Source organism: Lepidochelys kempii, chromosome 3 (genome assembly GCF_965140265.1).
Source record: "Lepidochelys kempii isolate rLepKem1 chromosome 3, rLepKem1.hap2, whole genome shotgun sequence".
Lineage (NCBI taxonomy): Eukaryota > Metazoa > Chordata > Testudines > Cheloniidae > Lepidochelys > Lepidochelys kempii.
The window spans coordinates 81,836,567-81,851,375 of NC_133258.1; the positions used below are offsets into that span (position 1 = coordinate 81,836,567).

At 41.3% G+C, this 14,809-nt stretch overlaps 1 protein-coding gene across 1 annotated transcript in view; it reads right to left on the minus strand.

Moving 5' to 3' along the window:
• PDSS2 (decaprenyl diphosphate synthase subunit 2) overlaps window positions 1-14,809 on the minus strand; it is a 195,643-nt gene that overhangs the window by 41,843 nt on the left and 138,991 nt on the right. The gene's annotated exons all lie outside the window — the stretch shown is intronic.

Below are 14,809 nucleotides of genomic sequence, written 5' to 3' on the forward strand. Positions count from 1 at the left end.
GGCTTCAGACTTTTTATTTCATTCAAGCGAAGCCTAAAAATCTGAACTTGATCCAGAATGTAAAACAAGCAGTCCATAGTCTCACTGGAACTACTGTACAATTTAGAACCGTGTGCATGAACTGTCTTAATTGGAACAAAATACTGGGATTTACTGTTAAATTAAATGCAGCCATTTCAAATAAGCACACCTTAAGGCTATCCCTTTAGTTGTGCTCACAAAGTTTTAATTTCTTGAATGTTTAATTTCCTATGTGTATGATTCTATATCTGATTCCCCTCTTTGCTTCCTAAAATTCAGCCTAGTTCTTATTGAATTAAAGGATTTTGTTTCAGTTTATATCATTCTTGTAATTGAAGACATTAAGCTAAATGATAAAGCCCCAAACAGAAATTTCAGTGTTGAGGCATGCTTTATTTGCTAATAAAAATACATTCTGATGCTAGCGTTAAGTATTTGCAACAAAGCTTTTTTAAACACTAATTCTGATACATATGCCTAGACAGAGAGAGAGAGAGAGAGAGAGAGAGAGAGAGAGAGAGAGAGAGAAAGAGCGAGCGCTAACTTTAGAAATGGTGCTCATTAGCGGCTTTTTTTCCTCTCCTTGTGATGCATATGGGTTAATTTGTAAGATCTATAAAAACAGACTAAAAAAAAAAATCATGTTGCCATTTAGGTAACCAGATACTTAAGAAATATTGTAGCAATATGAGCTGCAGAGGAACTGAAAGGACAATGATCCTACAGTGTTACCAGATGTGTTGAGTTATTTAAGTGGGGAACAGAGAAAATGAGGGGCTTTTTTTGAAGGTATCAGATAAGCCCTATTCCCAAATCCAGGAGGATTGAGTATCGCCAATAGGTCTATGAACGTCTGTAACCAAATACCCAGCATCAGATTGTATTACAGTTTATACAAGCAACATCCCAAGATTCTTCTGATGGCTGGGACACATAATACAGATCAATCACTCACTAAAAAATGTTATGGTTTGTGAAACAGTCTGAGCTTAGAGACCTATACTGGTAATACGAAGAGGAATTTACAAAGACATTGAGTCCTACTCTAAATGTCAAAGTGATAGTATGAACTTTTAATAGTGCATCTGGCTGTGGATAAACAGATCTTTTCCTCACTCTCCTGAAACTCCACACTGAGCAGGACCAAATGAAACATTCTGTTTTGGGTTTTCTCTCCCCATCCGCCCACCAAAAACAACTCCATTAGCAAATGACAATTTTGCTGATTTAAGTGAATAAAATGATCTCCATGAAAATATTTATTTCTCTGCAAATGCCTTGGTGGGTGAAAGCATGGGTCCTCATCTCCTCTCTAATCTCTGTAAAATCAAAGGGCTGCTAGGAGGAAAAAGAATGGGCCAGTGAGGCAACAGCAGGAACAGGAAGCTTAATACTCAGTGCCCATTTCATTATAACTAGCTTGTTAAGCTCCCCCACACCCTTCTCCTCCCTATTTCTAGATATGTGCCATCTTTTTACTGAAGGGTGTTTTCCCAACTGACATAGCGCTATCCACACTGACACTGGTGCTTAGGCTGGTGTAATTTATATCATTCGGAGGTAGCCTATTCACATCCCTAAGCGACATAAGTTATACTGACATAAGTGATAGTGTTGACATAGCCTAAGACAGTTAGGAACCCTTAAATGGCCAAAATTAGAGAGAGACTTCAACTGATATTTGACTCAAAATTTAAACTTTTCAAAACACGGTTTTATATTTTGAAATATTTTCACATTTAAAATGCCAATGAAAACAACTTTTAAACAAATATTCCTCTGCAATGTTTGAAACACAAACACTGCAACATTAAAAAACTGGAAGTGAAGTTGGATTAACTGATTTTGAATGTTCAAAAACAAATGCAAAAAATAAACCAATAGCCTAGTGTGCTAAGTAGCTGAATTTTAAAATCCTTTCCCTTTTAATTATCTGAGGTGTGGTTAGTCACACAGGTAAATAAATGTGTTAGGTTATAACACACTGTTTTTAAGTTAACTGCATCCCAGATTCATCATTTTACTCACTTCCCCCAATGCCCTTTTTAAAAGCTGTCCCCTCACTTTCAGTCCAACTACACTATGAAAAAAATCATGCTCCTCACAGTGACCATCTTTCTGGCAACAGTCATTAATCCTTGGATAGCAACAGCTTGACATATATCCTCATAATATTAATAATGGAACTTACTGCAGTAAATGTACAAGGTGCAACGTCAACGTGTCACTGATAGATATTCCTCTGGGTTGCAAGATAAGCTCTATTTAGCTACTAAAATATACAAAAATAAGCTATAGCATTTAATTCTATCATGTTTCCTTAATATTTTCAAATATCTTAGGGCCTGTCTATATTAGGGATTTTTGCAACAGGGGATAAGTAACACCTGTGAAAGCCCCACTTTACACTGGTACAGTGCATCTATGCTAAGGGTTTGCACCAGCATAGCTACACTGGTGCAAACATCCCTAATGTAGACAGGTTCTTAGGCCACTACAAACTTTGGTCCACGCAAGTTACGGCCCTCATAAAACTGCTGCAATTAGTATATTGCTCATGCATGTGTATATGTGGTTTCTTGCATCGGCAATGTGAATAGTCACCAGGAATCCTTGTCTCAATGCACAGTGCAATACACGATGGGTAGGTTTCTCAGTATGCAACTCATCATAGTCCAGCGCACTGTCTTTTGGGAAATTTTGGCAATGCATTGTGAGGGAGAAACAAGTCATGCAGGAGTCACTGGGAGCAAGGCTTCAACTTCTCATCAAATCCCACAAAACCACACGGCACTTCTCGCTGTCCGTTGTCTCAGACAGAAGCATGGACACCACACAGCTCTGCACTTCTGTCATTAACATTGCAAAGGCAGGATAAACAATCCTCCAGGATTTGCAGAACAACAGGAATAACAGCAGCAATGGGGGACAGGACAATTTCGTGGAGGAGATGTTGTTGTGGAACACAGTGAAAACCAATTGAAGGATATTGGTAGGGTTCCTGGAGCAGCTGCAGACAGCGGAGTGCCTCTTCTGTGCCCAAGAAATGAGCACTGACTAGTGGGATCACATCGTGATGCAGATTGGGAACAATAAGCAATGGCTGCAGAACTTTTTGATGCGAAAGGCCACTTTCCTGGATCTTTGTGCCACACCTGCTCCAGCCCTCCACCACAGGGACACCAGAATGAGAGTTGCCCTGACAGAGGAGAAGCAAGTGGCAATAGCACTGTGAAAACTTGCAAAGCCAGACTGCTACCTGTCAGCGGGAAATCATTTGGAGTAGGAAAATCCACGGTGGGGCTGTTGTTATGCAAGTGTGCAGCGTCATTAATCATCTCCTGCTAAGCAGGACTGAGAGTCTCGGCAATGTGCAGGACACAGTGGATGGATTTGCAGCAATGGGGTTCCAAACTGCAGTGGGGCAATAGATGGCACGCCCATCCCTATTTTGGCATTAGCGCACCTGGCCATGGAATACATCAAAAGAAAGGGCTAATTTTCTATGACTACGCAAGCACTAGTGGATCACCAGAGATGCTTCACCGACATCAATGTTGGCTGGTCAGGGAAGGTGCATGACACTCCCATCTTCAAGAACACGGGACTCTTCAGAAAGCTGCAAGCAGGACATTCTTTCCCAACTGCTGGATTACTACTGGTGATGCTGAAATGCCAGCATTGATTCTGGGGGACCCAGCCTACCCTTTACTCATAAAGCCGTACACCAGCCACCTTGACAGCACCAAGTAAAGGTTCAACTACCAGCTCAGCAGGTGCAGAATGACAGCTGAATGTGCTTTTGGTAGAGTAAAGAGACCTTGGCGTTGTTTACTCACAAGACCAGACCTCAGTGAGAAAAATATCCCAAATGGCTATAGCTTCCGGTTGTGTCCTGCATAATATCTGTGAGGCAAAGGAGGAAAAGCTGCCACCACGGTGGAGGGCAGAGGTGGAGAGTCAGTCTCCTGAGTTCCAACAGCCAGACACAAAGGTTATTAGAAGAGCTCAACATGGAGCTATGCAACTGGGGGAGGCCTTGAAAGAGTACTTAGAACAGTTAGGTACAGTAATGTGGAGGGGTGTACTGTGCTCTATCTGGTCCTTACATTTTGGAACTGTTAGGAATTGTGTGGTGCTTGCCCTACATTTATAATTATTACATGTGTTTATCACTAATCCTGAGTTCTGTTGCCCTGTAAAACAAGTAGTGGGTGCTTCAGGAGTGCTATGCATTCTGCTGCATATATTGTGAAATAATAAAGATGAATTATTTACCAAAAATAGATTTTTATTGCCAACCAAAACAGGTGCAAAAATGTGCAATTAAATACAACAAGAACTTCTGAAATAAATTAACAGAACAGAACTGAACAAGGGGAAAGAACATTCATGTCCATTTCAGTTCATTTGGGCTACACATACAGCTACCATGGCTCTCACAGGTCAGGGTATGCAACACTGGTTCTCTTTATTGTCTCCCAGCATGGAATGGTAGGGCGAGGGATGTGTCCACGATGCCATGTGGAATGTTGAGGGGTATAAGGAGGTACTAAAATGGAGTTCTCCATTGACTGCAAAGAATGCCAAGCACATGATTTTTGAACCTGGAGGTCAACAAGAGTCCGTAGCATTTGTATTTGCTGCTAGAGATGCCCTATTATGTCCTGATGCATCTTCCTCTCCGACTCCTGGGCCTTTCTCCTGTCTGCTCTTTCTCTATCCATATTCTCTACAATATTCACCCTCCAGGTCCTCTGTTCACGGTCCAATGCAGCACTGGCTTGCAGGATCTCTCTGAACATATCCACCTGTGTCCTCTTCTTTCTCCTCCTTACCGTGGTCTGGCGTTCCATTGGTGTTAAGGGGGGAGCTCTCAAGACCCCTGTGATGCTGGCAGACCAGACACCAGCTCCTGCCAAGGTCCCCATGTCTCAATTGAACACTGACAGATGCATAGCTCAAATCTGTCTGGCTCATTTGAGAGTTAAGATTGATAAAATAAGTATTAGAATTATAAGAAAGCGTTTAGACTGTATTGAAAGCTTGTGAGTTGCTGCATGCATTAATCTTGTAATATCTGTGTTCCATATTGTATGCAATGGTGTTGTAGCTGTGTTAGTCCCAGATATTAGAGACACAAGGTGGTTGAGGTAATACCTTTTATTGGACCAGCTTCTGTGCCGAATAGAAGGGAATAATCACTTCCCTCAATCTGCTGGCAATGCTCCTACTAATGCAGCCCAATATGCCGTTAGCCTTCTTGGCAACAAGGGCACACTGTTGACTCATATCCAGCTTCTCGTCCACTGTAATCCCCAGATCCTTTTTTGCAGAACTGCTGCTTAGCCAGTCGGTCCCCAGCCTGTAGCAGGGCATGGGATTCTTCCATCCTAAGTGCAGGACTTTGCACTTGTCCTTGTTGAACCTCATCAGATTTCTTTTGGCCCAGTCCTCCAGTTTGTCTAGGTCATTCTGAACCCTATCCCTACCTACAGCATATCTACCTCTCCCCCCAGCTTAGTGTCATCCGCGAACTTGCTGAGGGTGCAATCCATCCCATCATCCACATCATTAATGAAGATGTTGAACAAAACCGGACCCAGAACTGATCCCTGGGGCACTCCGCTTGATACCAGCTGCCAACTAGACATCAAGCCGTTGATCACTACCCATTGAGCTCAACGATCTAGCCAGGTTTCTATCCACCTTATAGTCCATTCAGCCAATCCATACTTTTTTAACTTGCTGGCAAGAATACTGTGGGAGACTGTATCAAAAGCTTTGCTAAAGTCAAGGTACATCACATCCACCGCTTTCCCCATATCCACAGAGCCATTTATCTCATCATAGAAAGCAATCAGGTTGGCAAGGCATGACTTACCCTTGGTGAATCCATGTTGACTGTTCCTGAACACCTTTCTCTCTTCCAAATGCTTCAAAATGGATTCCTTGAGGACCTGCTCCATGATTTTTCCAGGGACTGAGGTGAGGCTGACTAGTCTGTAGTTCCTGGATTCTCCTCCTCCGCTTTTTAAAAGATGGGCACTATATTTAACTTTTTCCAATCATCCAGGACCTCCCCCAGTTGCTACAAGTTTTCAAAGATAATGGCCAATGGCTCAGAAATCACATCAGCCAACTCTCTCAGAACCCTTGTATGCATTAGATCCAGCCCCATGGACTCCTGCATGTCCAGCTTTTCTAAATAGTCCTTAACCTGTTCCTTCACCACGGAGGGCTTCTCACCTCCATACTATGCTCTCATACTCCTCCCCAAACATTTTGGCCTGAGGGCCACATCAGGGTGCGAAACTGTATGGAGGGCCAGGGAGGGAAGGCTGTGCCTCCCCAAACAGCCTAGCCCCTGTCCCTTATCTGCCCCCTCCCACTTCCTGCCCCCTGACTGCCCCCCTCGGAACCCTCCACCCATCCAACCTTCCCTGCTCCTTGTCCCCTAACCGCTCCCTCCCGGGACCCCTCCCCTAACCGTCCCCCCCCAGGACACCACCCCATCTAACCTCCCCACTCCCACCCTCCCCAAACCTCTGCCCCATCCAACCACCCACTGCTCCCTGTCCCCTGACTGCCCCCCGGGACCCTCTGCCCCTTATTAAAACTCCCCGGCCCTGGCCCCCTTACCATGCTGCTCAAAGCAGCATGTCTGGCAGCTGCACCGCCTGTCCAGAGCTAAACACGCTGCCTTTCAGAGAGCTGCCCGCGCAGCGGCATAACTGCAGGGGAAGGGGACAGTGGGGGAGGGGTCGGGGACTAGTGTCCCCAGCCAGGAGTTCAGGGGCGGGGCAGGACGGTCCCATGGGCCAGATGTGGCCCGTAGTTTGCCCACCTCTGATGTAGTGTCTACCTTTGCACTGAGTTGACCACCGCAGGTCAAGTGTGGTTCAATATCATTTGAGGAAGCGGTGTTACTGAGTCTCCATAACGGGGCACTTATGTTGGCGGGAGACAACTTTGAGGGTAGACATGCACAACTTACGTCGACCTAACTTTGTAATGTAGGTCAGGCCATAGTCGTTTTCCTCAGTAATGAGCAAATTCAGGACTACAGACTCCCCCAACCCCCACCTCACATGGCTCCCAAAGCAATGAAAACTAATGTACTAACATATTTACAGATCTCATATAGCAGACCCTTGCAATGGACCACTCAACCAGCTAATGATGACTGGGACTATGGTTAGCAATCATGAAGTAGTACTTGACTGCTTCAGCCTGATCCTTTTGGAAGGGATAACTATATTTCAGTGCTCATCTTACCGAGATACAAAGTGGCGAACAAAAAAGTACCATGATTACAGGACCCCAAGCTACACAGCTGCAGGAAACTCAAACAGTGCAAAAGGAAGAGGAAACACTCACAAAAATACTCCCCACCCCACCATTTGCATCTGTTACATTCACATGAAACTAGGCTATGATGTCCACAAATTGATTTGTGGATTATATCAGTCAAAGCTGGTCAGCCCTGAGTTGACACAGATGATATCTCTAAGTGGTGTTAACTATTCTGTGTAGACTGTGCCTGTATCAATAAATATGATTCAGGAGTAAGGTCATTTAGCATCTGACAGATGGAATTGACTAAACAGAACTGCAGATGTTTGTTAAACTAGAAAATCAACAGCCTACTCTAATGTATCATGAGTAGCAGTGATCAGATCCCTGACTAAAAATGAAATGCTGATAAATCACAAAACACAAATATTAAATATCAGCTGAAGTCAATCAATTAATGCCCCAGCCTCCTTGTAAATCAGGTAGATGCCAAATGTGTCAAATCTTATTAAAAAAATTAATGTTTTCTAAACATTTACTGTAATTTTTTCCTCGCTCTACACCACAGTATATCATTACATCTGAAGCCACTCCCAATTTCTAGTCCCCTTCCCTAAAAATTTGACCCCAGCGAAGGTTATTTTTAAGACTAGTTTTACTACAACGCATGAAGACAGGATATGCACTCTATTTACACATCTTAATCTTTCCTAGTAGTATTAGCAGCTGTTTCAGAAGGACCACAGCTGACTGTGCACACATACATCGGCAGTACTGACAGTATTAATCACACACAGATTTATTAGTTTTTTTCTGCAATACAAAAAAGCAGGGCTACAATGCAGTAGGCAAAGGTAAAATACTCCCTAGGGATGATTAAGTTTCAGTGTACATACTAGGTGGGAGGGAAATAGGCTCCCTTATATGAATAGCCAGGTCCTTGGGGGGGCGGGGAGGGGAACAGCGCAGGGGAAGAGCAAAGCCATCCAGGCAGAAATCTTTTTTTTTTTTTTTAAGGATTCATTTGCGCTGTAATTCATTTTAAATTGCAAAAAATCTAATTTAACTTTTCTCCATTTATGCAATGTTTACTTTTTACATTTCATTCAGGTTCAACAGAAAACTTGGACCTAACTTGTTTATGATCAGTTCTAATTCTAGTTCTCATGCACAATGCTGTAGTGTTTGAGATTACAATATTCTACGGTAATGTTTCAATAGAAACAGAACAGGTTCTCTCTACTACTGAAAGCAAGCTCGCTGTGCCCTCTATAGCTATGGTTGCTTAAGGATTTTCCTTTTTAAAGAATTCTTTTTCAAAGTTGCTCAAATTTTTTAAATTTTCACCTTTCTGGATGAACTTTCCAGGTGTTCCACTACTTTAGACAGTGAAATTGTTTTGGGAAAATTGTTCTTTGAGCAAAAAAAGAATAAAACTCCTACCCTTACTCTACCCCCACGTACATATTTTTTCCATTATATTAAAAAAATTGAGACTTTTTGAAACAAGTCTAGTTCCTCAGCAGTTCAAGGCAGAAAGAGGGGATTTGGCATGCACATATTCCTTAGTGAGGCAAATTGCCTTTTGACATCTATCATTCTGGGATGTACTAACAGGAGTGTCATATGTAAGATGGGAGGTAATTGTTCCGCTCTACTCAGTCCCAGTGAGGCCTCAGCTGGAGCACTGGATCCAATTCTGGGCAACATACTTTAGGAAAGTTGATAAACTGTAGAATGTCCAGAGCAGAGCAAACTGTTTAGAAAACCTGACCTATGAGGCAGGTTAAAAAACTGGACATGTTTAGTCTTGAGAAAAAGAAGATTGAGGGGTGATCCAATAACAGTCTCAAATATGTTCAAGGGTTCATATAAAGAGGTCAAGAAGTAATAGGATTAATCTGCAAAAAGGGAGATTTAGGTTGGATATTAGGAAAATCTTTCTAATGATATGAACAGTTAAGCACTGGAATAGGCTTGCAAGAGAGGTTGTGGAATCCCCATCACTGGAGGTTTTTAAGAACAGGTTAGACAAAAAAACTGTCAGGACTAGTCTGGGTGTACTTGGCTCTCCCTCACCATGGGGACCGGGTTACCTCTCAAGGTCCCTTCCAGCCCTGAATTTATTCTATCCTGGTGAAGTTACATTTTGATTCTATGGTTATGTTTTAAAAATTGTAATTCATGCATGTGCAGTTGTTATGTAGTTCCAAAACTGTTCTGATAATGGTTCCTCATGGTTATAAAGAGAAAGTGATGTATTGAACATGCAGATTGTGAAATTTGGTTTGTGCTAGACAATGTGGCAATACCTGCTTTATGTAGGTATTGAATGAGGCAGGGCTTCACAGGATTCCATGCCTCATTTCAGTAAGGTGCACAGATGAAACCCTGTCTCACTGAGTGCTCATCTCATGTTGGATAAACCATTTCAGTTCCACATTAAGGACATTTTTTATTCTAACGTCTTTCCTCTTTAAAAAACCCCACACTTTCTACAAAGAGCTTACTTTTGTCATAAGGAAAGTCCTTAAGCTTCATTTGAACATCCATTTGAAGGTCTAATGAAAACATCCATACTCTGGCAAGGACCAACACACCAGGTAGCTGTTCTTGTTAGAGTATTATCAATCTCAAGGGCACCCATCTTTTATACGTCTCAGACCCTCAGAAGTCAAATTTTCTGAACTAGTCTTTTCTCTCTCTGGAGAGAAAAAAAACCCAACTTATGGGCCTTTCTTCCACAACCTTAATTTATATTTGACAATGAAGGCTGCGTAGCTACCAGAGAAGGCTGCAAACATTACTGACTAGTAAAACCTACTTCCAGAGACATCTTTGTCTCAGAGGCATGGAGCTCTTCACCATTACTCCAGCCATTCTTGTTTCAGCCACCAAAATGTTGTGGAAAGGGTAGTAAGAACTATGTCATCACCACCAAACTATACATGAATTCTGCCACACTTTCAGCTGATCCAGAGTAGGGTGGATGGGCACTGCTACCTCAGCTTCAGAGGCAACCATTCACCAGGTGATGTGTCTGTCTTCAGGCTCCTGGATGATCTTTACTTATACTCCCAAAGTGGTATGAAAGTTGGTTCCTCTGAATTAAAGTCTTGATTCTTCTTCACTGATGCTGATATAGGTGGTCTCTGAAGAGTCCTCCTTTCTCTTGTATGTACAGATATCACTCTTAAATAATCATCTTCCAGACCATCCCTCTCATTCAAGTTAAAGATGGCAGGTTGCTGTACCAGTACCAAGGACAGAAGGATCACAGTGGCCTGACCATGCATCGGGACTAGATACATCAAGGCCACAAGTGTGGGTTATGTTGATGGAAGCAGCACCAGAGACCAGCAGTGAGGAATTAAAGTACAGAATGTGTGCCTTGAGTAGGCACTTCCACTGTTCCGAGGGCTCCAAGGACTGCTGCCACCAGGACCTGGCACTGCTGTGCTTTTTATGTGACTGAGATTTGGTTGAAAGATGGCTGCTCAGTTCATGAGGACTGCAGGAAATATTGAAGATCTTGTCTATGTCCAGGCACATGGTCTCAACTGGTTGCTTCAGGATAGAGGACAGATTCAGATGCAAGTTAAAGGAACAAGCAGGACTTTCAATGAGAAAATTCAGAGCAGCTATTCAACTATTAGACTTATTACAGACCACTAGAACAGTGAAAAGATACTTGTATTCTAGTAACAATACATCAAATCTTGCAGGATATCTCCTGCAAGGATATCAAGAGATTAATTTGCTAGATGATCAGACACCGCTGATGTAGTTTCAGTGCCCAGGACTTTCTACTTGCTGGCTTTCAACCAAAGCATTAGAGCCTTCAGGATGACTTTGCAGAGTAATTGTAGGAAGGAGTGCTTCCATCTTGAACCCAAGAATTCAGAGTGACATCTATGACAAATTTCATAGTGGTCTCACTCATGATCTTTCCACACTCCACAGCAGAGCCATTCTGCTTCAAGGCACCAGATATAGCAGCCATACTTGTCCACAGGGACACGATACAACAGCTTTTGTATTATTTGAAGCCATTGGCTAATTCTTCATAGAAAAGCATGAGGAGAGAAAAAGAGACCAAAATTTAAACTCGATTTTCACCAGTTTCATGGACGAGAACCAAGGAAAACTGACATCTTCCAATGCAGTGGGAGCTACACTATCACACTATTACTTCTGAGCCTACTACGAAGTTTCTTACATTTTAACATGAAATACAGGAATTCAAAAAAGCAGAGGCAGAACGGGATACCCTGAGATTAAAGAGCAGATTTACATGTAGACTGAGCTGAGGCTCCAAGGGAGAGCCAACAAGTTACATAGCTGGACTGTTCTTCATGGCAACCCAAAGGAGCTCTATCACTGACCAATCAGACAGGAGACTGCCTCTAATAATTCAACTTTTGCACTTCAACTTGATAATAGCCCTAGAGGCTAGTTCTCATTGAGGATGTGTTACAAGTGCACAAAAATAGTAGAAAATATTGGTTAATCACCATCATGTTTTCCCAAAGAAAAATGGATTGTCTAATTATACTTGGGATTTCCTCAAACATTGTTCTTAGGGCAGTGAGTTCACATAAGAAACTTTCTATACAAAAGAGATTTTTTTCATACAGCAAATGTTTAGGGCTCTATTCTGCCTAGCCCTTACATATTGTATGGGGTGGGGTGGGAGGGTGAATATAAAGAAACACCTGCCTCCTCCTTGCTCCTTTCATGTAAAGGCAGGTCAGAATTTCAGTCCCTGTACTTATGGGAAACCAGGGACTGCTTCCTAGATACTCCCCCAAGGCCAAGGAAGTGTGGAGAGTAGGTACAACTATGGTTTTGCCTCACGTATGTGACAGCCGGCAAACCAGAGCACCGATGCAGTGGTGACAAGGAGGATACTGCATCTCTTAAGCATGCTCACCCAATGCACAAGGTAGCTTCAGGAGGCATTCTGGATTCTCCAATGCCTTTAGTTCCAGCATGTTTCTGCATTGCCCCCAATATGCAGCTATTCCCAAATTGCATGATCTAGACCAGGGGTTCTCAAACTGGGGGTCGGGACCCCTCAGGGGATCATAAGGTTATTACATGAGGGGGAGGGGGTCGCAAGCTGTCAACCTCCACCCCAAGCCCCGCTTGCCTCCAGCATTTATAATGGTGTTAAATATACTAAAAAGTGTGTTTAATTTATTGGGGGGGAGGGTGTCGCACTCAGAGTCTTGCTGTGTGAAAGAGGTCACCAGTAAAAAAAAGTTTGAGACCCACTGATCTAGACCTAAATAAGGAGGAGAGTCTTATTATAGAAAGTAATCTTCACTAAGCAAAGTATCACTAACCTCAAAATATATTAAACAACTTTAGGAGACTAATACACTGAAAATTCCCAAATGAACACCATTCCTACAGCAGTGCTTTGTCTACAGTATCTTATGCCTAACTACAGAGGCACAAACTATGCACAAAACTATGCACATACAGACCAAAAAAAAAAAAAAATTACTCAAACCCAAACCACATAAATACAACTAGACATAAATGTGATTATCTGAACTCCTATTGCCAGAAAATCAGAAGTGTCCTTTAAATTTACAATTCTGTTTTTCAAAAATTCTAATTTTCCAAATTTCAGGTCCATATCCTGAGCCATTCAGGTAACCGGATTTTGCTTGTACTTATTTTTAACAATACTGTCAGTTATAAATAATTAAATTAAAATTGAAAACATATAAAATGTATACATAAAAAAAATCTCATGCTAAAACGTTATCTAGCAAGCTTTTGCCAACAATGATTATTTAGGGCTGAATAATTTGGAAATAAAGGCAAATGATGAAACTGCTGATGAACTCAGCTATATTAACACTGGGGGGTGCCACTATACTGTACTAATTAGAGATTTACCACTATAATATTACAATCTTATCTACTTTTCATGAGAATAGTCACCTCTGGTGATATCAGAAAGCTAAACAAGGATGCTTTAAAAATAGGGCAGATTAAAAAATACTGACTTCCAGCAGATAAACTCTTCTCCCCCTTCACATATATTAAAAAAAATTGTGTAAAATACTTAAATGCTTTTATAAAAGTATTTTATAAAGTATCTGTTTCACCCCCTTAAACTGTTTCATCTCACCATTTCAACAGAGTTTCTTTTCTCAGTGGAGAAAAATATATTATTATTAAACTCAATCTTTGATCATACTGGGTGGGAAAAAAATTCTTTTGTGAAATCAATCTGACACAAAAAAATCATTTGTGTATCCTGCGATACTGTAGTTATCCCAAAAACAAGTATTCCAAACCCATCAAATTCAGAGTTAAGGAAGTTAAATTTTAAAATAAATATGAACGTGTCAAGGTATGGAAATATACAGGGTAACCCAAATAGCCTTAATTCTACTCCATAGTAACACCACACAATAACTATGACAACTATTATTATGGCATAATAGCATTTGTAGTCCCAGATTTGATTAAACTGATTTTAAAGACATTCGTGTTTTTTCTTCTTTCTTTGTGGTGTCATTACAGAGCACAGGTAAGGTTGTTTGTATTCTGTAACTATACTTTTCCATACCTTAACATTTTTGCATGCCTTTTAAATTTAACTTAACTGTGGATTTCCTGCATTTGTAGTGCTTGGTTTTGAGATAATTATAATAATTTTACTCTTAAATTACTGATATGTATAAATATAGGAATTTCTATACTGTATCAAACCCATTATCCACTATCCTGCCTCCAACGGTATCAGCACTCTGAAGCAAGGTGCAATAATCCTACAGAAGGCAGATGTAGTATAATTTGTCACAATAAAGGTCTTATCCTACTCCCTAATAGAGATTGGTTTAAGCCTGCAAGCATGAGGTTTTTATCCCTTCCAAATCTTTGTTTGCATCAACTGTTATAACTTTATCACTCTGGATATTTTTGTTACCCATATTAACATCCAGTCTCGCTCTGATTCTTGTAAGCAATTGGCCTCAATAACATCCTGTAGCAGGGAGCTCCACAGTCTATTTGTGAATTAAGTGAAAAGTATTTCCTTTCATCAGTTTAGAATTTTCTACCTTTCAGTTTGTCCCCTTGTTCTTGTGTTGTGAGGTGATCTACCTTTTCTATAATATCATTATTTTATATATTTGTCTTCTCTTATTTGCCTCTTTTTAGAGGTAATTTCAATCTTTTCCATCTCTCTTTGTATGAATTTTTTCATGCTTCTAATTCTTTTCATTGCCTTTCCCTGCACCCCCTCTACTTCTGCAATATCCTTTTCAAGATAAGATGACTAATACTGCACATAGTATTAGAGATGAAATTGAATCACTGGTGTATATAAAGACACTATAATATTTTGCATATTATTTTATATTTTCCATGCCATTCCTTATGCATCCTAACATCTTGTTTGACTTTGGACTGCATCTGCACATTCAGCAGAGGCCTTCACTGAGCTGTGTACAATGATGCCCAGGTC